This window comes from Triticum urartu, chromosome 5 (genome assembly GCF_003073215.2).
Source record: "Triticum urartu cultivar G1812 chromosome 5, Tu2.1, whole genome shotgun sequence".
Classification (NCBI taxonomy): domain Eukaryota; kingdom Viridiplantae; phylum Streptophyta; class Magnoliopsida; order Poales; family Poaceae; genus Triticum; species Triticum urartu.
The window spans coordinates 498,303,948-498,328,543 of record NC_053026.1 but is presented as its reverse complement, the minus strand read 5'-3'; positions in this window follow the sequence as shown (position 1 = coordinate 498,328,543).

Sequence of the window (24,596 nt, the reverse complement as noted above, 5' to 3'; positions counted from 1 at the left end):
ATGGTTATCATAGTCAGACAAAACAAATTTACCTGCACATGTTTCAAATGCTGCCTTGTGGCCCTGTTAAGCCCATCCCGAGCAGCTCGGATGTATGCATCGGCCAAGCTGAAGGCATTAAACAACTCTTCTGAAAAGCCAGGGTCTTGTAAAATGGCCCGGCGGCGCCGATGATTCATGGCACTCTCCACTTCCGAGTTGGTGACGGATACACCATCCGAGTCCTCGGCTGGAGGAAAGTCTGGCGTCGCCCCCGTCCTCACAGCAGGATTTGAATCCTAGCTGCAGGGAGTACGGCCGCTCGAACCTCCGGATATAGTCCGGCGCACCTTTTCCTGACACATGGAAAACGGGAGGGTCACGGTTGGACGTGACTGCCCAGGTGCACATTGGCGAATTCATACCTCTTCGATGAAGGACCGGCCATGTCTTCGTTTGCTCTCCTCTTAGGAGGCTCACCTGGTGTGGAGGACGCTCTCTTCGGAGATATCCCTGGGGCGGTACGGCGCGCTGAACCCTTACCCTTTTGAGCACAGGATGGTGCGGTGGGTGAGAAGGAAGGAGAGGGTTCTTTTGGATAAGGTGTCTTTGAAGTACTTACGTGTGAATCTGGAAGGAGGCCAAGGTAATCGGCGATAATGGGTACATATGTACCGTCATAGCTCATCTGATAGAATGTCCCCTCCTCAAGCTCAACGAATATGTCCGGATCTTCTTCATATCCGGGGTCAAGATCCCGGTTGCGATTTTCCAGCTGAGGGGCAGGGTCATAAATCCCCTCGACAGCCTTTCGCCATTCCTGTAATAGCAGATAAGATGTTGCATGTCAACGAAGGATCCAGGGACATGACAAAATAAGCGGGGCCGAACCTTACCCAGCTGGGAGGATTGTACATGGAAAGTCCGTCTCGATGTTCGAGATGGCTGAACTCCTCCTTCTCCCCTTTATACAGCTCGGCCAGAATCTTGGCTAGAGCAGCGGGGGTCTTTGGGCCCTTTCAGCCGTAACGTGAGGCATCGTCTTCTCCGTTATAATGCCACATGGGCAGTCCTCGGTATTGGAGTGGCTGGAGCCCCCGCATTATAGAAATCACCATCACCTCGACTATTGACAATCCGGACTGGGCGAGAGTTTTAATCTTGCCCAGTAGCAAGCTGATCTCCACGCTATCCTCTTCCTCGAGGCTCCAAGGATGCCAGCTATGGCGCTTCTTCAGCGGAGCGTTTGAAAACTCGGGGAGGCCTATGCGGACGGGGTCAGGTAGGGCGACATATTCAATGTAGAACCATTCGGAAGACCACTCTTCGGGGGCTTTCTTCGGTGTGCCAGACAGGCATCCGGTCCCGGCAATGCGCCACACTTCAGCTCCTCCCACTTCAAAAATTGATCCACCTTGATTGCGAGGGACGAGGCAGAACAGTTTTCTCCATAAATCAAATGGGCCTCGCAACCCAGGAATAGTTCGCATAGGGTGACATAACCCGCAATGTGGAGGATGGAGCCAAGAGTAAAATTGTGCAGCTGGAGGCCATTAGTACTCCAGCATCCCTTGGAGGAATGGGTGAATTGGAAACCCCACTCCCCTCGGTAGATAGGGGACGAAGCACACCCGTTCTCCCGCAGACGGATTGGGAAAATCCTCTGCCTGGGTTTTGCCATTGAAGGAGGCCAACCTTGCTCAAACAGGGACCAGATCTGCTGGAGGGAGAAATCCCTGCGCTTGCAGCTTTGCCAATCGGCTGTGGCACACAGAGCACCTCTCCCACTCGCCTTTCTCTAGGTTGGAACGGGAAGAGGAGCTGGGATTGTTGGCCATGTTGGAATAGTCTTGCCTGGCGGTCTCTAAGGATTTTCTCCGCTTGGTGCCGAAAGGATCTGAGATCCAATCTCTTTAAATAGAAGCTCTTCCTTGCAGGATTGGGGTGTTATTTGCAAAAAGACACCCTGACTGTCCGCATTCGCTCGACACGTGGAAAACGAGGACATTAAGCACGTAGAAGCCGAGGGGAGACATCGAATCTACGGCCGAATACACTACTTGGAAATCATTAAAGGAGGAACCCGCCTTGCAATACCGAATACAATCTATGTGCCGAACACCTTGCTATTGAAGACTGGTTCGGGGGCTACTGAGGGAGTCCTGGACTAAGGGGTCCTCGGGCGTCCGACCTGTTACCTATGGGCCGGACTGATGGGGTGTGAAGATACGAAGACCGAAGACTACACTCGTGTCCGGATAAGACTCTCCTTGGCGTGGAAGGCAAGCTTGGCGAACAACAATGAAGATTCCATCTTATGTAACCGACTCTATGTAACCCTAGATTCCCCCGGTGTCTATATAAACTGGAGGGTGTAGTCCGGAAAGGATATACTCAATACCTTAGTCATACAGGCTAGACTTCTAGGGTTTAGCCATTATGATCTCGTGGTAGATCAACTCTTGTAATACTCATATTCATCAATATCAATCAAGCAGGACGTAGGGTATTACCTCCATCAAGAGGGCCCGAACCTGGGTAAAACTTCGTGTCCCCTGTCTCCTGTTACCATCAACCTTAGACGCACAGTTCGGGACCCCCTACCCGAGATCCGCCAGTTTTGACACCGACAGTGACTCTTCTAGTAAGGAAAATGAAGATCTCAAAACAATAAGTGTTCATCCCATTTTTTTCGATATTATTAAGGAACCAATTGCTACAAGTGAATTTCTTGATTTCTTACCTAGGAGTTTGATCATTAACAAAATTAAAGAACCTCCTAAGGGTTATAGGTGTGAGATAGAAGAATTGCATACCGAAGATGAGAATACTTAGATCTATTAATGTTTTATGCCAAGGTAAGGGCGTTAAACAATAGCGCTTGTTGGGAGGCAACCCAACTATATTTTTATTTTTGCTTTTTAGGTTCTATTTTGCATTAAGTAATTCATCTAGCATCTGGTTAGATGTGGTTTTGTGTTTTAATTAGTGTTTGTGCCAAGTAAGACCTTTGGGATAGCTTACAGTAATAATTGATTTGATCTTGCTGAAAAACATAAACTTTTGCGCTCAGGAAAATAATTCTCGTTTTTAACAGGGGAGAGATAAAATACTAATTCTTTCTCCATAATATTAATAAACAAATTTATTAGGTCTTCCTAATTTTTCAGACTTTTTGGAGTTACAAAAGTATTCTAAATATCCAGATTACTACAGATTGTTCTGTTTTTGACAGATTCTGTTTTTCGCGTGTTGTTTGCTTATTTTGATGCATCTATGGCTAGTATCGGGGGGTATGAACCATGTAAAAGTTGGAATACAGTAGATAAATATAAATAAAGAATGAGTTCACAACAATAACAAAAGTGGTGGTTTATTTTCTTATACTAACGGAGCTTACTAGATTTTCTATTGAGTTTTGTGTTGTGAAGTTTTCAAGTTTTGGGTAAGGATTTGATGGACTATGGAATGAGGAGTGGCAAGAGCCTAAGCTTGGGGATGCCCAAGGCACCCCAAGGTAATATTCAAGGACAATCAAGAGCCTAAGCTTGGGGATGCCCAAGGCACCCCAAGGCATCCCCTCTTTCGTCTTTGTCTATCGGTAACTTACTTGAGGCTATATTTTTATTCACTACATGATATGTGTTTTGCTTGGAGCGTCTTGTATGATTTGAGTCTTTTATTTTTAGTTTGTCACAATCATCCTTGTTGTACACACCTTTTGAGAGAGACGCGCATGAATCGTGATTTATTAGAATACTCTATGTGCTTCACTTATATCTTTTGAGCTAGGCAAATTTGCTCTAGTGCTTCACTTATATATTTTTAGAGCACGACGGTGGTTTTATTTTATAGAAATTAATGAACTCTCGCACTTCACTTATATTATTTTGATAGTTTTTAAAACAGCATGGTAATTTGCTTTGGTTATAAATTTAGTCCTAATATGATAGGCATCCAAGAGGGATATAATAAAAACTTTCATATAAAGTACATTGAATACTATGAGAAGTTTGATTCCTTATGATTGTTTTGAGATATGAAGATGGTGATATTAAAGTCATGCTAGTGAGTAGTTGTGAATTTGAGAAACACTTGTGCTAAAGTTTGTGAGTCCCGTAGCATGCACGTATGGTGAATCGTTATGTGATGAACTCGGAGCATGATTTATTTATTTATTGTCTTCCTTATGAGTGCCGGTCGGGGACGAGCGATGGTCTTTTCCTACCAATATATCTCCCTAGGAGCATGCGCGTAGTACTTTGTTTCGATGACAAATAGATTTTTTCAATAAGTATGTGAGTTATTTATGATTAATGTCGAGTCCATGGATTATACGCACTCTCACCTTTCCGCCATTGCTAGCCTCTCAGGTACCGCGCAACTTTCGCCGGTATCATAAACCCACCATATACCTTCCTCAGAACAGCCACCATACCTACCTATTATGGCATTTCCATAGCCATTCCGAGATATATTGCCATGCAACTTTCCACCGTTCCGTTTATATGACACGCTCCATTATTGTCATATTACTTTGCATGATCATGTAGTTGACATCGTATTTGTGGCAAAGTCACCGTTCATAATTCTTTCATACATGTCACTCTTGATTCATTGCACATCCCGGTACACCGCCGACGGCATTCATATAGAGTCATAGTTTGTTCTAAGTATCGAGTTGTAATTCTTGAGTTGTAAGTAAATAAAATTGTGATGCTATTCATTATTAGAGCATTATCCCATGTGAGGAAAGGATGATGGAGACTATGATTCCCCCACAAGTCGGGATGAGACTCTGGATGAAAAAAGAGGCCAAAAAATGAGAGAAGGCCCAAATAAAAAATGAGAGAAAAGAGAGAAGGGGCAATGTTACTATCCTTTTACCACACTTGTGCTTCAAAGTAGCACCATGATCTTCATGATAGAGAGTCTCCTATGTTGTCACTTTCATATACCAGTGGGAATTTTCATTATAGAATTTGGCTTGTATATTCCAATGATGGGCTTCCTCAAATTGCCCTAGGTCTTCGTGAGCAAGCGAGTTGGATGCACACCCACTTAGTTTTTGTTTTGAGCTTTCATAAACTTATAGCTCTAGTGCATCCGTTGCATGGCAATCCCTACTCACTCACAATGATATCTATTGATGGGCATCTCCATAGCCCGTTGATACGCCTAGTTGATGTGAGACTATCTCCTTTTTTTGTCTTCTCCACAACCACCATCTATACCACCTATAGTGCTATGTCCATGGCTCACGGTCATGTATTGCATGAAAGTTGAAAAAGTTTGAGAACGTTAAAAGTATGAAACAATTGCTTGGCTTGTCATCGGAGTTGTGCATGATTTAAATATTTTGTGTGATGAAAATGGAGCATAGCCAGACTATATGATTTTGTAGGGATAAGCTTTCTTTGGCCATGATATTTTGAGAAGACATAATTATTTTGTTAGTATGCTTGAAGTATTATTGTTTTTATGTCAATATTAAACTTTTGTTTCGAATCATACGGATCTGAACATTCATGCCACAATAAAGAGAATTACATGGATAAATATGTTAGGTAGCATTCCACATCAAAAAATCTGTTTTTATCATTTACCTACTCGAGGACGAGCGGGAATTAAGCTTGGGGATGGTTGATACGTCTCCAATATATCTATAATTTCTGATTGTTCCATGCTATTATATTATCTATTTTAGATGTTTTATATGCATTAATATGCTATTTTATATGATTTTTGGGATTAACCTATTAACCTAGAGCCCAGTGCCAGTTCTTGTTTTTTCCTTGTTTTAGAGTTTCACAGAAAAGGAATACCAAACAGAGTCCAAACGGAATGAAACTTTCGCGATGATTTTCTTGGACCATAAGACATCCAGAGGGCTTGGAGTGCACGTCAGGAAAGCCACAAGGTGGCCACAAGGTCGGGAGGCGCGCCTAGGGGGGTAGGGTGCGCCCCCACCCTTTGTGGGCCCCTCGTGCCTCCACCGACCTATTTCTTCCGCCTATATATTCTCAAATATCCCAAAACCTTCCAGGAGAGCCACGAAACCATTTTTCCACCGCCGCAACCTTCTATACCCGTGAGATCCCATCTAGGAGCCTTTTTCGGCGTTCTGCCGGAGGGGGATTCGATCACAGAGCGCTTCTACATCAACACCATTGCCTCTCCAATGAAGCGTGAGTTGTTTACCACAGGCCTACGGGTCCATAGCTAGTAGCTAGATGGCTTTTTCTCTCTCTTTGATTCTCAATACAAAGTTCTCCTTGATGTTCTTGGAGATCTATTTGATGTAATACTTTTTTGCGGTGTGTTTGCCGAGATCCGATGAATTGTCGATTTATGATCAGCTTATCTATGAATATTATTTGAATCTCCTCTGAATTCTTATATGAATGATTTGATATCTTTGCAAGTCTCTTCGAACTATCGATTTGGCTTGGCCAACTAGATTTATTTTTCTTGCAATGGGAGAAGTGCTTAGCTTTGGGTTCAATCTTGCGGTGCTCGATCCTAGTGACAGAAGGGGAACCGACACGTATTGTATTGTTGCCATCGAGGATAAAAAGATGGGGTTTTCATCATATTGCTTGAGTTAATTCTTCTACATCTTGTCATCTTTCTTAATGCGTTTCTACGTTCTTTATGAACTTAATACTCTAGATGCATGCTGGATAGCGGTCGATGTGTGGAGCAATAGTAGTAGATGCAGAATCGTTTCGGTCTACTTGACACGGACGTGATGCCTATATTCATGATCATTGTCTTAAATATCATCATAACTTTGCACTTTTCTATCAATTGCTTGGCGGTAATTTGTTCACCCACCGTAATATTTTCTATCTTGAGAGAAGCCTCTAGTGAAAACTATGGCCCCCAGGTCTATTTTCCATCATATAATCTTCTATTTTCCATCATATAAGTTTCTGATCTACAATTTTAGTTTCCTATTTACTTTTTTTGCAATATTTTATTTTCCATTACATAAACCAAAAATATTACTTTACCGTTTATCCATCTATATCAGATCTCACTTTGCAAATAACCGTGAAGGATTGACAATCCCTTTATCATGTTGGGTGCAAGTTGGTCTTTGTTTGTGCATGTATTCGGTGGCTTGTGTGTTGTCTCCTACTGGATTGATACCTTGGTTCTAAAAACTGAGGGAAATACTTACTCTACTTTGCCGCAACACCCTTTCCTCTTCAAGGGAAAAACCAACACAAGCTCAAGAGGTAGCGGGATGCACTACTCACAACTCATCTTGGAGTGCGAGGATTGAGGTTGGTGATGATGAAGATGTATTCCCCCTATGGCTGAGTACCAGGCCAAGGCCGAAAACAAATATTGCCTTGCAAATGCGATGTCGCGGCGATGGCGAAAAAATGCATGATAATTAGGTTTGGGGGTTTTGAGAAGTACATAGTTCATTGGGAATCGGAGGCACCCAGGGGAGTGCCCATAGGCCACAGGCACCCCTATAAGGTGGGCTTCTACATGTGGCGCCTACTCCATGTGGGCCCCATGCTACGTCTTGAGCTTGCATTGGTTTTCCCCGAAGAGGAAGGGGTGATGCACCAGAGTAGCGTAAGTATTTCCCTCAGTTTTTGAGAACCAAGGTATCAATCCAGTAGGAGACCACGCTCAAGTCCCTCATACCTGCACAAAGCGATAGCTACTCGCAACCAACGTGATTAGGGGTTGTCAATCCCTTCACGGTCACTTACGAGAGTGAGATCTGATAGATATAATATTTTTGGTATTTTTGATATAAAGATGCAAATTAAAAAAGTAAAGGCAAAGTAAAAAAGCAAAGCAAGATTAAAGTGATGGAGATTGATATGATGAGAATAGACCCGGGGCCATAGGTTTCACTAGTGGCTTCTCTCAAGAGCATAAGTATTCTACGGTGGGTGAACAAATTACTGTTGAGCAATTGACAGAATTGAGCATAGTTATGAGAATATCTAGGCATGATCATGTATATAGGCATCACGTCCGTGACAAGTAGAGCGAAACGATTCTGCATCTACTACTATTACTCCACTCATCGACCGCTATCCAGCATGCATCTAGAGTATTAATTTAAAAACAGAGTAACGCCTTAAGCAAGATGACATGATGTAGAGAGATAAATTCATGCAATATGAAATAAACCCCATCTTGTTATCCTCGATGGCAACGATGCAATACGTGCCTTGCTTCCCCTTCTGTCACTGGGAAAGGACACCGCAAGATCGAACCCAAAGCTAAGCACTTCTCTCATGGCAAGAACTACCAATCTAGTTGGCCAAACCAAACGGATAATTCGAAGAGACTTGCAAAGATAACCAATCATACATAAAAGAATTCAGAGAAGATTCAAATATTATTCATAGATAGACTTGATCATGAACCCACAATTCATCGGTCTCAACAAACACACCGCAAAAAGAAGATTACATCGAATAGATCTCCACAAGAGAGGGGGAGAACTTTGTATTGAGATTCAAAGAGAGAGAAGAAGCCATCTAGCTACTAACTATGGACCCGAAGGTCTGAGGTAAACTACTCACACTTCATCGGAGAGGCTAGGATGATGTAGAAGCCCTCTATGATGACGGCCCTCTTCCGGCGGAGCTCCGGAACAGGCCCCAAGATGGGATCTCGTGGATACAGAAAGTTGCGGCGGTGGAATTAGGTTTTTGGCTCCTTTTCTGATCGTTTGGGGGTACGTGTGTATATATAGGAGGAAGGAGTACGTCGGTGGAGCACCATGGGGCCCATGAGGCAGGGGGGCGCGCCCTAGGGGGGGCGCCCCCCACCCTCGTGACCTCCTCTTTGATCCCCTGGGGTAGGGTCCAAGCCTCCTGGATCACGTTCGGTGAGAAAATCACGTTCCCGAAGATTTTATTCCGTTTGGACTCCGTTTGATATTCTGTTTATCCGAAACACTGAAATAGGCAAAAACAGCAATTCTGGGCTGGGCCTCCGGTTAATAGGTTAGTCCCAAAAATAATATAAAAGTGGAAAATAAAGCCCAATATAGTCCAAAACAGTAGATAATATAGCATGGAGCAATCAAAAATTATAGATACGTTGGAGACGTATCAGGCATCCCCAAGCTTAATTCCTGCTCGTCCTCGAGTAGGTAAATGATAAAAAGAGAATTTTTGATGCGGAGTGCTACTTGGCATAATTTCAATGCAAAACTTCTTAATTGTGGTATGAATATTCAGATTAGAAAGATTCAATACAAAAGTTTATATTGACACAAAAAAATAATACTTCAAGCATACTAACAAAGCAATTATGTCTTCTCAAAATAACATGGCCAAAGAAAGTTATCCCTACAAAATCATACAGTCTGGCTATGCTCCATCTTCACCACAAAAAGTATTTAAATCATGCACAACCCTGATGACAAGCCAAGCAATTGTTTCATACTCTAACTTTTTCAAAACTTTTTCAATCTTCACGCAATACATGAGCATGAGCCATGGATATAGCACTATAGGTGGAATAGAATGGTGGTTGTGGAGAAGACAAAAAGGAGGGGAAGATAGTATCACATCAACTAGGCATATCAACGGGCTATGGAGATGCCCATCAATAGATATCAATGTGAGTGAGTAGGGATTGCCATGCAACGGATGCACTAGAGCTATAAATGTATGAAAGCTCAACAAAAGAAACTAAGTGGGTGTGCATCCAACTTGCTTGCTCACGAAGACCTAGGGCAATTTTGAGGAAGCCCATCATTGGAATATACAAGCCAAGTTCTATAATGGAAAATTCCCACTAGTATATGAAAGTGACAACATATGAGACTCTCTATATGAAGAACATGGTGCTACTTTGAAGCACAATATATGAGACTCGCTATATCATGGTGCTACTTTGAAGCACAAGTGTGGAAAAAAGGATAGTAGCATTGCCCCTTTTTATTTATTTTCTTTTTTTGGGGCCTTCTTTTTTTTCTTTAGCCTTTCTCTTTTTTTTATTTGGGACAATGCTCTATTGAATGATGATCATCACACTTTTATTTATTTACAACTCAATGATTACAACTCGATTCTAAGACAAAGTGTGACTCTATATGGATGCCTCCGGCGGTGTACCGGGATATGCAATGAATCAAGAGTGACAAGTATGAAAAAATTATGAATGGTGGCTTTGCCACAAATACTATGTCAACTACATGATCATGCTAAGCAATATGACAATGATGAATATGTCATGATGAACTAGATGGTGGAAATTTGCATGGCAATATATCTCGAAATGGCTATGGAAATGCCATAATAGGTAGGTATGGTGGCTGTTTTGAGGAAGGTATATGGTAGGTGTATGATACTGGCGAAAGGTGCGCGGTATTAGAGAGGCTAGCAAAGGTGGAAGGGTGAGAGTGCGTATAATCCATGGACTCAACATTAGTCATAAAAGAACTCATATACTTATTGCAAAAATATAGAAGTTATCAAAGCAAAGTATTACGCGCATGCTCCTAGGGGGATAGATTGGTAGGAAAAGACCATCGCTTGTCCCCGACCGCCACTCATAAGGAAGACAATCAATAAATAAATCATGCTCCGACTTCATCACATAATGGTTCACCATATGTGCATGCTACGGGAATCACAAACTTTAACACAAGTATTCTTTAAATTCACAACTACTCAACTAGCATGACTTTAATATTATCAACTCCATATCTCAAAACAATTATCATGTTTCAATCTTTTCTTAGTATTCAACACACTCAAAAGAAAGTTTCACAAATCTTGAATACCAAGCATATTATTATTAAGCAAATTACCATGCTATTAAGAGACTCTCAAAATAATTTAAGTGAAGCATGAGAGATCAATAGTTTCTTTAAAACAAATCCACCACCGTGCTCTAAAAGATCTAAGTGAAGCACATAGAGCAAAATTAACTAGCTCAAAAGATATAAGTGAAGCACATAGAGAAAAACTACTTAGCTCAAAAGATATAAGTGAAGCACATAGAGCGAAACTACTTAGCTCAAAAGATATAAGTGAAGCACATAGAGTATTCTATCAAATTTTAATTCATGTATGGCTCTCTCAAAAGGTGTGTATAGCAAGGATTATTGTGGTATACTAAGACACAAATACACAAATAATACAAGATGCTCCAAGCAAAACACATATCATGTTGGTGAATAAAAATATAGCTCCAAGTAAATTACCGATGGAAGTGGACGAAAGAGGGGATGTCTTCCGGGGCATCCCCAAGCTTTGAATTTTTGGTGTCCTTGGATTATCTTGGGGGTGACATGGTCATCCCCAAGATTAGGCTCTTTCCACTCCCTGTTCCATGATCCATCAAAAGAATTCACCCAAAACTTGAAAACTTCACAACACAAAACTCAAAATAGAAAACTCGTGAGCTCTGTTAGCGAAAGAAAACAAAATACCACTTCAAGGTACTGTAATGAACTCATTCTTTATTTATATTGGTGTTAAACCTACTGTATTCCAACTTCTCTATGTATTATAAACTATTTTACTAGCCATAGATTCATCAAAATAAGCAAACAACACACGAAAAACAGAATCTGTCAAAAACAGAACAGTCTGTAGTAATCTGAAGATAGCGCAAGATCTGGAACCCCAAAAATTCTAAAATAAATTTATGGACGTGAGGAATTTATCTATTAATCATCTGCAAAAATAATTAACTAAATAACGCTCTTCAAATAAAAATGACAGCAGTTCTCGTGAGCACTAAAGTTTCTGTTTTTTACAGCAAGTTCAACAAGACTTTCCCCAAGTCTTCCCAACGGTTCTACTTGGCACTAACACTAATTAAACACAAAAAACACAACCAAAACAGAGGCTAGATAATTTATTTATTAATAAACAGGAGCAAAAAGCAAGGAATAAAAATAAAATTGGGTTGCCTCCCAACAAGCGCTATCGTTTAACGCCCCTAGCTAGGCATAAAAGCGAAGATAGATCTAGGTATTGCCATCTTGATTCTTAATTCTTTTAGCGATGTTATGCTCGAATCCGGGAGGTTCCTTATGTTTTCCTTCATATTCAGAGATCTTGAGATCTAAAGAATCCAACCACTTATTGCAAAGAGTAATCAACATATTCATGCGGTGAAGATTTATGCTAACGCTCTTAAGAGGTTCAAGAGATTTCTGTAAAATCTTCGTTACTTCGCAAATTTTCTCAAAAACTTGCGTTTTCTCTTGGGTATGATGGGGCCCCTTTTGTTGAGGTAAAGTTCCTACTATACCTTCTATAATTTCATGAGTGATACTGTGATCAATTTCAATAAAATTGCCTTTGGCAACACAATCCAAAAGTTGTCTATGAGACGTATTAAGCCCAACATAAAAGTTGCAAAGCAAAATTCTGAAATTTACTTCTAGGATGCATTTACGATAAGATTCCATCATTCTAAACCAAGCATCCTTTAAGTTTTCTCCTTGCTTTTGTTTGAATTGAAGGACTTCAAACTCGGGAGACATAGGAGCAGAAAGAGGACTAGCCATGACGACAAGCAAACAAACTAGCACGCGAGCAAAAAAGAGGCAAATAGAGAGGGAGTATAGAGAGAGAGGGCGAATAAAACGGCAAGGGTGAATTGGGGGGAGAGGAAAACGAGAGGAAAATGGCAAATAATGTAATGCGAGAGATAGGGATTGTGATGGGTACTTGGTATGTTGACTTTTTGCGCGGACTCCTCGGCAACGACGCCAGAAATCCTTCTTGCTACGTCTTGAGCTTGCGTTGGTTTTCCCCGAAGAGGAAGGGGTGATGCACCAGAGTAGCGTAAGTATTTCCCTCAGTTTTTGAGAACCAAGGTATCAATCCAATAGGAGGCCACGCTCAAGTCCCTCGTACCTGCACAAAGCGATAGCCACTCGCAACCAACGCGATTAGGGGTTGTCAATCCCTTCATGGTCACTTACGAGAGTGAGATCTGATAGATATAATATTTTTGGTATAAATATGCAAAGTAAAAAGTAAAAGCAAAGTAAAAAAGCAAAGCAAGATTAAAGTGATGGAGATTGATATGATGAGAATAGACCCGGGGGCCATAGGTTTCACTAGTGGCTTCTCTCAAGAGCATAAGTATTCTACGGTGGGTGAACAAATTACTATTGAGCAATTGACAGAATTGAGCATAGTTATGAGAATATCTAGGCATGATCATGTATATAGGCATCACGTCCGTGACAAGTAGATCGAAATGATTCTGCATCTACTACTATTACTCCACTCATCAACCGCTATCCAGCATGCATCTAGAGTATTAAGTTAAAAACAGAGTAACGCCTTAAGCAAGATGACATGATGTAGAGAGATAAATTCATGCAATATGAAATAAACCCCATCTTGTTATCCTTGATGGCAATGATGCAATACGTGCCTTGCTGCCCCTTCTGTCACTGGGTAAGGACACCGCAAGATCGAACCCAAATCTAAGCACTTCTCCCATGGCATGAACTACCAATCTAGTTGGCCAAACCAAACGGATAATTCGAAGAGACTTGCAAAGATAACCAATCATACATAAAAGAATTCAAAGAAGATTCAAATATTATTCATATATAGACTTGATCATAAACCCACAATTCATCGCTCTCAACAAACACACCGCAAAAAGAAGATTACATCGAATAGATCTCCTCAAGAGAGGGGGGAACTTTTTATTGAGATTCAAAGAGAGAGAAGAAGCCATCTAGCTACTAACTTTGGACCTGAAGGTCTGAGGTAAACTACTCACACTTCATCGAAGAGGCTAGGATGATGTAGAAGCCCTCCGTGATGACGGCCCTCTTCCGGCGGAGCTCCGGAACAGGCCCCAAGATGGGATCTCATGGATACAGAAAGTTGCGGCGGTGGAATTAGGTCTTTGGCTCCTGTTCTGATCGTTTGGGGGTATGTGTGTATATATAGGAGGAAGGATTACATCGGTGGAGCATCGAGGGGCCCACGAGGCAGGGGGCGCGCCCTAGGGGGGGGGCCCACCTTCCTGACCTCCTCTTTGATCCCATGGAGTAGGGTCCAAGTCTCCCGGATCACGTTCGGTGAGAAAATCACGTTCCCGAAGATTTTGTTCCGTTTGGACTCCGTTTGATATTCTGTTTATCCGAAACACTGAAATAGGCAAAAAAACAGCAATTCTGGGCTGGGCCTCCGGTTAATAGGTTAGTCCCAAAAATAATATAAAAGTGGAAAATAAAGCCCAATATAGTCCAAAACAGTAGATAATATAGCATGGAGCAATCAAAAATTATAGATACATTGGAGACGTATCACCCCATCGGAGGTAGGCGGGCCTAGCCCTGTTGGTCTTCTCCTGGCAGGAAACTTCTGGAACCCATTTTTCTGATATATTTTTTCTCGGACTTTTTCTGTGGTGTTTTTCTGGAATGCTAAAGCGCCAAGAATTGTAATTGGAACTGGCACCAGATACTGGATTAATATTTTAGTCCAACAAAAATCAATAAAAGGTATGCCTGAAGTGTATGTAATTGATAGTGATGCTGCATTAATTATACAAAAATTATAGATATGTTGGAGACAAAGCATCTATGTGCAAATGTACTATTGCATAGAATATAGGTAAGTGTCGATCAACTCGGCGTATTCGTACCATATGTGTGAGTTTTGTTCATCAAAATTGTTATTATATTTTTATAACTTTCTTAATATCATGTCAAGATTACATGGAATTTTGTAATGTTTTAACACCAATTCTTGTCCCAAAAAGCATAAGAATCTACAATTATTTTACGTAATTGGCCATCCATCTATAACAGCCAGTCATTGATGACTCCACAAATTTAACACTAAAGACCTTTACCACTAGAACAAAAAGGCTTATAGTTGGGCCCAAATTAGTAGTGGTGAGGAATGGTACCCACCACTGCAGTCACGCCCAGGTGCGTCTAATCGCCGTGAGGAGAAGTCAGATTGGAAGCAGCTATGGAAAACTACGGTCCCTGCTAAAATCAGGGTTTTTTTGTGGAGACTTGCACGTCAATCTATCCCAACGGTGAAGGAAATATGCCCTAGAGGCAATAATAAAGTTATTATTTATTTCCTTATATCATGATAAATGTTTATTATTCATGCTAGAATTGTATTAACCGGAAACATAATACATGTGTGAATACATAGACAAACAGAGTGTCACTAGTATGCCTCTACTTGACTAGCTCGTTAATCAAAGATGGTTATGTTTCCTAACCATGGACAAAGAGTTGTTATTTGATTAACGGGATCACATCATTAGGTGAATGATCTGATTGACTTGACCCATTCCATTAGCTTAGCACCCGATCGTTTAGTATGTTGCTATTGCTTTCTTCATGACTTATACATGTTCCTATGACTATGAGATTATGCAACTCCCATTTGCCGGAGGAACACTTTGTGTGCTACCAAACGTCACAACGTAACTGGGTGATTATAAAGGAGCTCTACAGGTGTCTCCAAAGGTACATGTTGGGTTGGCGTATTTCGAGATTAGGATTTGTCACTCCGATTGTCGGAGAGATATCTCTGGGCCCTCTCGGTAATGCACATCACTTAAGCCTTGCAAGCATTGCAACTAATGAGTTAGTTGCAGGATGATGTATTACGGAACGAGTAAAGAGACTTGCCGGTAACGAGATTGAACTAGGTATTGGATACCGACGATCGAATCTCGGGCAAGTAACATACCGATGACAAAGGGAACAACGTATGTTGTTATGCGGTCTGACCGATAAAGATCTTCATAGAATATGTAGGAGCCAATATGAGCATTCAGGTTCCGCTATTGGTTATTGACCGGAGACGTGTCTCGGTCATGTCTACATTGTTCTCGAACCCGTAGGGTCCGCACGCTTAAGGTTTCGATGACAGTTATATTATGAGTTTATGAGTTTTGATGTACCGAAGGAGTTTGGAGTCCCGGATGAGAACGGGGACATGACGAGGAGTCTCGAAATGGTCGAGACGTAAAGATCGATATATTGGACGACTATATTTGGACATCGGAAAGGTTCCGAGTGGTTCGGGTATTTTTCGGAGTACCGGAGAGTTACGGGAATACGGGAGAAGAAGTATATGGGCCTTATTGGGCTTTAGGGGAGAGGGAGAGGCAGGCCGCGCGCCCCCCCCCCCCAAGGCCTAGTCCGAATTGGACTAGGGGGAGGGGCTGCGCCCCCTCCTTCCTTCTCTTCCCTCTTCCCCTTCCTTGTCTCCTACTCCTACTACATGGAAGGACTCCTAGTTGGACTAGGAAAAGGGGAATCCTACTCCCGATGGGAGTAGGACTCCCTAGGGCGCGCCATAGAGAGGGCCGGCCCTCCCCTCCTCCACTCCTTTATATACAGGGGCAGGGGGCACCCCATAGACACAAGTTGATCTTCGTGATCGTTCCTTAACCGTGTGCGGTGCCCCCCTCCACCATATTCCACCTCGGTCATATTGTAGCAGTGCTTAGGCGAAGCCCTGCGACGGTTGAACATCAAGATCGTCACCACGCCGTCGTGCTGAAGGAACTCCTCCCTGAAGCTTTGCTGGATCGGAGCCCAGGGAGCGTCATCGAGCTGAACGTGTGCCAAGAACTCGGAGGTGCCGAAGTAACGGTGCTTGGATTGGTTGGACCGGGAAGACGTACGACTACTTCCTCTACATTGCGTCAACGCTTCCGCTTCGATCTACAAGGGTACGTAGATCACACTCTCCCCTCTCATTGCTATGCATCACCATGATCTTGCGTGTGCGTAGGAAATTTTTGAAATTACTACGTTCGCCAACAAACGGAAGATGCCAGAATGCATCGGAACATGACCACAAGCAGCTGTGTGCCATTTGTGGAACTCTGGACTCTTGGAAGCATAGTTTGATTGAGTGTACTACTACTCGGTGTGTTTGGTCATTGGTGGATCAGGAGCTAATTGATGATCTGCGGAGTAACACTGAAAATGATGCAAAGAAGTGGTTATTTACTATGATCGAACAACTTCCACATGACAAGTTCACCAAGGTAGTAGTTACCCTATGGGCCATATGGTGGGCGAGGCAGAAGTTGATCCATGAAGGGTCGCATCAAAGCCCTTTATCCACTTACATGTTCATCACTCATTTCTTATCAGAGTTGGATGTGGAAAAGAATCCAATACCGTCCCGTATGAACATCCCAGTTACTGCTGCACCAAGGAAATGGATTCCGGCCACTGGTGATTCTGCTAAGATCAATGTTGACGCTGCTGTTTTCCGTGGAGTTGGTGCAGCTGCTGCAGTGTGCAGGAACAATAACAGACAATACCTGGGGTCCTCGGTGCTTGTTACTAGAGGGCTGGTTGACCCGCCTACTTTGGAAGCTATGGCGTGCAGAGAAGGATTATCGCTAGCGGAAGACCTGGGGCTCCAGAACCTCGTGATTGCGTCTGACTGTCAAGAGGTGGTGAAGCATATCAAAGAGAAGTCAGGTGGAAACTATGGTGCAGTTGTAAAAGAGATTATTTCATGGCAATCTTCTTTTATTTCTTGCTGTTTTAAGTTTGAATCTAGAGCCTCGAATTTCAAGCCTCATAAACTAGCTAGGCATGCTGTAAAGTTAGATCATGGCCGCCATATTTGGTTGGGGCAACCACATGATACTTCTGTAATACCGGTAGCAATACCAATGTTTGAATAAAGCCTAGTTTGTTGCTCAAAAAAAATCACTGCAGTGACGAGCAAGAATGACCATCCACTGTATTGATGACTCAAAAAATGACCAAATTTGAGCATGAGACATCCAATGATGTGTATTAAGCATAGCCAACGTTCGAAGTTAAAATGATGTAGAAAAAATGAGTTATGTATGGTAGGCGGTTGTTTATGTTTGAAATCCTGATGCTTCATCAGGGAGTGTTCAGTTTGTACACGAAGTGCATCATGTTTTTGCCATTACGCTATAAAAAATTTACCACACCTGATTTTTATTGCTACTATAACACAAAAAATTTATTTGAACATTCAAAAAATGAATAATTTAAATTAGGTCCATCGGTAGCACCAAATGCCTTGGTACACCTGATACTTTTACCCAACCATGCTGTCATCCACCTACCAATTTCGAGGATCCAATCCACCCCTATTTCCTTGCCAAATCTAGGGGTGCAATTGGGAATTAAGTGATGTCTTACAATGCATAGGGTTAATAGTAGCTAGTTTTCGATGTAAGAGTGTCAAACTCAGGGGGGCGACCGCTTGCCCTTTGTGATGGTATTGCGACGTACCTGCGAGTTATTCCCTGATTCCACATAGAAGAGTCGTTTCAATTGAATTGGTTATGAGCGAGTATAACATAGGAGAGAACATTTAAGGGTGTGACAAGGATGAAGGCATTCTCGGAGTTTCTGGATTCCACGGTGCGATATGTATATGTCAGTGTGGAGCCAAAGGGATAGAACCATTATTTTGTTCTTTTGTTTCTTTCATGAGAGAGAGAAAGAGGGATAGAGGCAGTGAGGGAGGCAGAAAAGTTCTAGGGCTATGGTGGGAGTAACAAGAAAAATATGGTATCTCTTAAAATAGAGAATCCCCCTAAAATGGAGAGTTTTAATGAGTGGAAAGAGCTAGCTTCTGAAGTTTAAATAATTTTACCCTACTTTTAAAATCAAAAAGTCGCTTCTACAAATGACAAATCAAATCCGCGTCTTTATTTCAACTTGATTTAAAAAAATACTTTGATGACTCTTTTTCTATTTATCTGTGTGCAACTATCTACTGCAATTCAACTCTAGTGTGTAATGCACTTTCAGAAAAATATAGTAATTTACACCATATTTTTTGAACGCTGGTGCATTCGCTTTTGTACAACGATCTACTATTTTTTACTGGGTGCACCCTTTTTGGGTCGGTTGTAATTTATTTTTAGACAACATGTATTGCATATTTAGGAAGAGTCTATTAAATTTCTTCTAAGAGCATCTTTAGTAGCCCCGTATAAGTGGTCAAACCCGCAAAATAACCGTTTTTTGCAGTTCCAGTCGAAAAAACGAGTCCGAACAGACCCCTTAAAATCGTCCGACCCTTAAAAAATTTTAAGAGGCCCTGTAAACGCGAGCCCAAAACCCTTATATCTACGGTTTTGAGGGCAACTTTATCAGGGCCCTGCATCCTGGTCATCGTTAGCGGTTGAGAAATCTCTGCTCCCGCCAATGCCATGAAGCTCGCCCGGCCGCAGCGCCTGGCCACCCGGCCGCCGTGCACGTCCGCCCGCGTGGATGCGAGCAAGCTAGCTAGACGGCCGCGCTAGCTGAATCGATTCAAGCTAGCTAGCTAGCGCGGCTGTAGCTAGCTAGCTGTGAATCGATGCTGAGTCTGGCCACGCGCGCCCGGCCGCCGCCTGCGCGTCATGGTCGTCCCGCGTCTCTCTCGCCCGTTCGTCCACTGGCCTCAGCTCTGGTCGTGTCTTCCTCGTCCGCACGTCGGTCGTCGGTTGATTTCAAATTATCGTGAGAAGAGGAAGAGAAAGAGGTATATTTAGAGAATATTCTTTTTTACGGGTTGATTATATGAGGTATGAGTCTGATCTCATCCGCGGCGGCCTGCATATGCACTTTTCCGCGAACTGCAAAACACTTATGCGGGTTAGGATTTTACGGGTCTGCTAGAGATGCTCTAATAGTCTTGAACAAGAAAATAGTAGAATAAAAGTAACAAAAGCCAAGAAATAACTAGCTAATGAGAAGGGTTAGCATTTTGGATATTCTTTTTTTTGAGATCCTCATTTTGGATATTCATGCTACAGTTAACTCGTAGCTGCTACTTCCAAAACCACATAGATAACATATAGAGCCCATGAGATTTGTCATACCAGATATGCCCATAGGCGTGTTATTCAAAGCAGCTCGAGCTCACATAACCTAACAATAGAAATTTCGACGCCGATTCCAATTCGGCGCTCCAGGCACCAGGTGAAGGCTATTTGGTAGCTGGCGCACCCCCCTAGCGTGCCTAGAAAATGGGTCAGCCCATGTAGCATGTAACATTCTGTTTACGAAAGATATTCCACCACAGTTTGGTGAAGCTTCTAGCCATTTGTTTGTTTTCATGTTGTTGGGAATCGTTGCATGGAAAACAAAAAAAATTCTATGCACACATAATGATCTGTCCATGGAGATGCATAGCAACAAGGGGAACAGTGTGTCTACGTACCCTCATAGACCGTAAGCGGAAGTGTTTCACAATGCAGTTAATATAGTCGAACTTCTTCTCACGTCAACCGATCAAGTACCGAATGCACGGCACCTCCGTGTTCTGCACATGTTCAGCTCGGTGACATCCCTCGCCTTCTTGATCTAGCAAGACGTCGAGGTAGTAGATGAGTTCCGTCAGCACGACGGCTGGTGACGGTGATGGTGAAGTGATCTCCGCATGGCTTCACCTAAGCACTACGAAAATATGACCGGGGGTGTAAACGATAGAGGGGCGCCGCACATGGCTAGCAATTGATCTGGTGTGTGCTAGGCGCCCCCCTCATATATATAGGTGGGAGAGGGAGGGGAGAGGCTAGGAGGCGCCCCAAGTTGGACCGAATCCAAGCTGCACCCCTGCCATATATGTCAAAGGGGGAAGGAAAGAAGGGGGAGAGGGAAAGAATGGGGAATCCTATGAAGGAAATATGCCCTAGAGGCAATAATAAAGTTGTTATTTATATTTCCTTATATCATGATAAATGTTTATTATTCATGCTAGAATTATATTAACCGGAAACTTAGTACATGTGTGAATACATAGACAAACAAAGTGTCCCTAGTATGCCTCTACTTGACTAGCTCGTTAATCAAAGATGGTTAAGTTTCCTAGCCATAGACATGTCTTGTTATTTGATGAATGGGATCACATCATTAGAGAATTATGTGATGGACAAGACCCATCCGTTTGTTGGGTAACGCGGTAATTTCAAAAAAAAATCCTACGCATGCGCAAGATCCTGGTGATGCATAGCAACGAGAGGGGAGAGTGTCGTCTACGTACCCTCGTAGACCGTAAGTGGAAGCGTTATGACAACGCATTTGATGTAGCCATACGTATTCACGATCGACCGATCTAGAACCAAAGGTACGGCACCTCCGCGATCTGCACACGTTCAGCTCGGTGACGTCCCGCGAACTCACGGTCCAGTAGAGCTTCGAGGGAGAGTTTTGTCAGCACGACGGCGTGATGATGGTGATGATGATGCTACCGGAACAGGGCTTCGCCTAAGCACCGCTATGATATAACCAAGGTGTATTATGGTGGAGGGGGGCACCGCACACGGCTAAAAGATCAATGATCAACCTGTGTGTCTATGGGGTGCCCCCCTCCTCCGTATATAAAGGAGTGGAGGAGGGGGAGAGGCCAGCCCTCCTAGGCGCACCCCAAGGGGAGTCCTACTCCCACCGGGAGTAGGACTCCAAGAGTAGGAGTAGGAGAGAGGGAAGGAGGAGAGAGGGGGGAGGAAAGGGGGGCGCCGCCCCCCTCCTTGTCCAATTCGGACTAGAGGGGGAGGGGGCACGCGGCCTGCCCTGGCTGCCCCTCCTCCTCTCCACTAACGCCCAATAAACCCATTACACTCCCCGAGGGGTTCCGGTAACCCCCCGATACTCCGGTATTTGTCCGAACTTGCCCGGAACCCTTCCGAAGTCCAAACATAGTCATCCAATATATCGATCTCTATGTCTCGACCATTTCGAGACTCCTCGTCATGTCTGTGATCATATGCGGGACTCTGAACTAACTTCGGTACATCAAAACACATAAACTCATATTACCGATCGTCACCGAACGTTAAGCGTGCGGACCCTACGGGTTCGAGAACTATGTAGATATGACCGAGACATGTCTCCGATCAATAACCAATAGCGGAACCTAGATGCTCATATTGGCTCCTACATATTCTACGAATATCTTTATCGGTCAAACCGCATAATGGTATACGTTGTTCCCTTTGTCATCTGCATGCTACTTGCCCGAGATTCGATCGTCGGTATCTCAATACCTAGTTCAATCTCGTTGCCGGCAAGTCTCTTTACTCGTTCCGTAATGCTACATCCCGTAACTAACTCATTAGCTACATTGCTTGCAAGGCTTATTGTGATGTACATTACCAAGAGGGCCCAGAGATACCTCTCCGACAATCGAAGTGATAAATCCTAATCTTGATCCATGCCAACTCAACAAACACGATCGGTGACACCTGTAGAGCACCTTAATAACCACCCAGTTACGTTGTGACGTTTGGTAGAACACAAAGTGTTCCTCCGGTATTCAGAAGTTGCATGATCTCATAGTCATAGGAACATGTATAGTTATGGAGAAAGCAATAGCAACAAACTAAACGATCATCATGCTAAGCTAATAGATGGGTCAAGTCAATCACATCATTCTCTAATGATGTGATCCCATTAATCAAATGACAACTCATGTCTATGATTAGGAAACATAATCATCATTGATTCAACGAGCTAGTCAAGTAGAGGCAAACTAGTGACACTCTGTTTGTTTATGTATTCACACATGTACTAAGTTTCCGGTTAATACAATTCTAGCATGAATAATAAACATTTATCATGATATAAGGAAATATAAATAACTACTTTATTATTGCCTCTAGGGCATATTTCCTTCACCGTTAGCTTAGCACTATGATCGTTTAGTTTATTACTATTGCTTTCTTCATGACTTATACATGTTCCTCAAACTATGAGATTATGCAACTCCTGAATACCGGAGGAACACCTTGTGTGATATCAAACGTCAAAACATAACTGGGTGATTATAAAGATGCTCTACAGGTGTCTCCGATGGTGTTTGTTGAGTTAGCATAGATCGAGATTAGGATTTGTCACTCCGTGTATCGGAGAGGTATCTCTGGGCTCTCTCGGTAATGCACATCACTATGAGCCTTGCAAGCAATGTGAGTAATGAGTTAGTCACATGATTATGCATTACGTAATGAGTAAAGAGACTTGTCGGTAATGATATTGAACTAGGTATGATGATACCGAAGATCGAGTCTCGGGCAAGTAACATACAGATGCCAAAGGGAACAACATATGTTGTTATGCGGTTTGACCGATAAAGATCTTCGTAGAATATGTAGGAACCAATATGAGTATCCAGGTTCCGCTATTGGTTATTGACCGGAGATGAGTCTCAGTCATTTCTACATAGTTCTCGAACCCGTAGGGTCCGCACGCTTAATGTTTGATGACGATATGTATTGTGAGTTATGTGATTTGATGTACCGAAGGTTGTTCGGAGTCCCAGATGTGATCACGGAAATGACGAGGAGTCTCAAAATGGTCGAGACATAAAGATTGATATATTGGAAGGTTATGTTTGGACACCGAAAAGGTTTCAGATAGGTTCGGGCATTTTCCGGAGTACCGGGGGTTACCGGAACCCCCCTCCCGGGGGTTAATGGGCCGTCATGGGCTTTAGTGGAAGAGAGGAGGAGGCGGCCAAGAGGTGGGGCGTGCCCCCCTTTCCTTTTCTCCCTCTTCCCTTCCTTCCCCTCCTAGTTGGACTAGGAAAGGGGGAAACCTACTCCTAGTAGGAGTAGGATTCCCCCCTTGGGGCGCACCCCATGAGGCCGGCCACCCCCTCCTCCACTCCTTTATATACGGGGGAGGGGGCACCCCATAGACACACAAGTTGATTTCTTAGCCGTGTGCGGTGCCCCCTCCACAGATTTCCACCCCGGTCATATTGTCGTAGTGCTTGGGCGAAGCCCTGCGTCGGTAACTTCATCATCACCGTCACCACACCGTCGTGCTGACGAAACTCTCCCTCGACCTCAGCTGGATCTAGAGTTCGAGAGACGTCACCGAGCTGAATGTGTGCAGATCATGGAGGTGCCGTGCGTTCGGTACTTGATCGGTTGGATCACGAAGACGTTCGACTACATCAACCGCGTTACTTAACGCTTCTGCTTTTGGTCTACGAGGGTACGTAGACATACTCTCCCCTCTCGATTCTATGCATCTCCTAGATAGATCTTGCATGATCGTAGGAATTTTTGAAATACTGCGTTCCCCAACAGTGGCATCCGAGCCAAGTCTATGCGTAGATGTTATTTGCACGAGTAGAACACAAAGGAGTTGTGGGCGTCGGTATATACATATTGCTTGTCGTCACTAGTTGTTTCTTGATTCGGCAGTATTGTTGGATGAAGCGGCCCGGACCGACATTACATGACCGCGTTCATGAGACGGGTTCTACCGACGTGCTTTGCACACAGGTGGCTGACGGGTGTCAGTTTCTCCAACTTTAGTTGAATCGGATTCAATGAACATGGTTCTTTCTGAAGATCAAAAAGAAATCACTATACCACATTGTGGGTCTGATGCGTAGGTAAGAAGGGTTCTTGCTAAAGGCCCGTAGCAGCCACGTAAAACTTTCAACAACAAAGTAGAGGACGTCTAACTTATTTTTGCAGGGTATGTTGTGATGTGATATGGTCAAGATGTGATGAGATATAAATTGTTGTATGAGATGATCATGTTTTGTTAAAGTTATCGGCAACTGGCAGGAGCCTTATGGTTATCTCTTTATTGCATAAGATGCAAGTGCCATATAATTGCTTTACTTTATCGCTATGTGATAGCA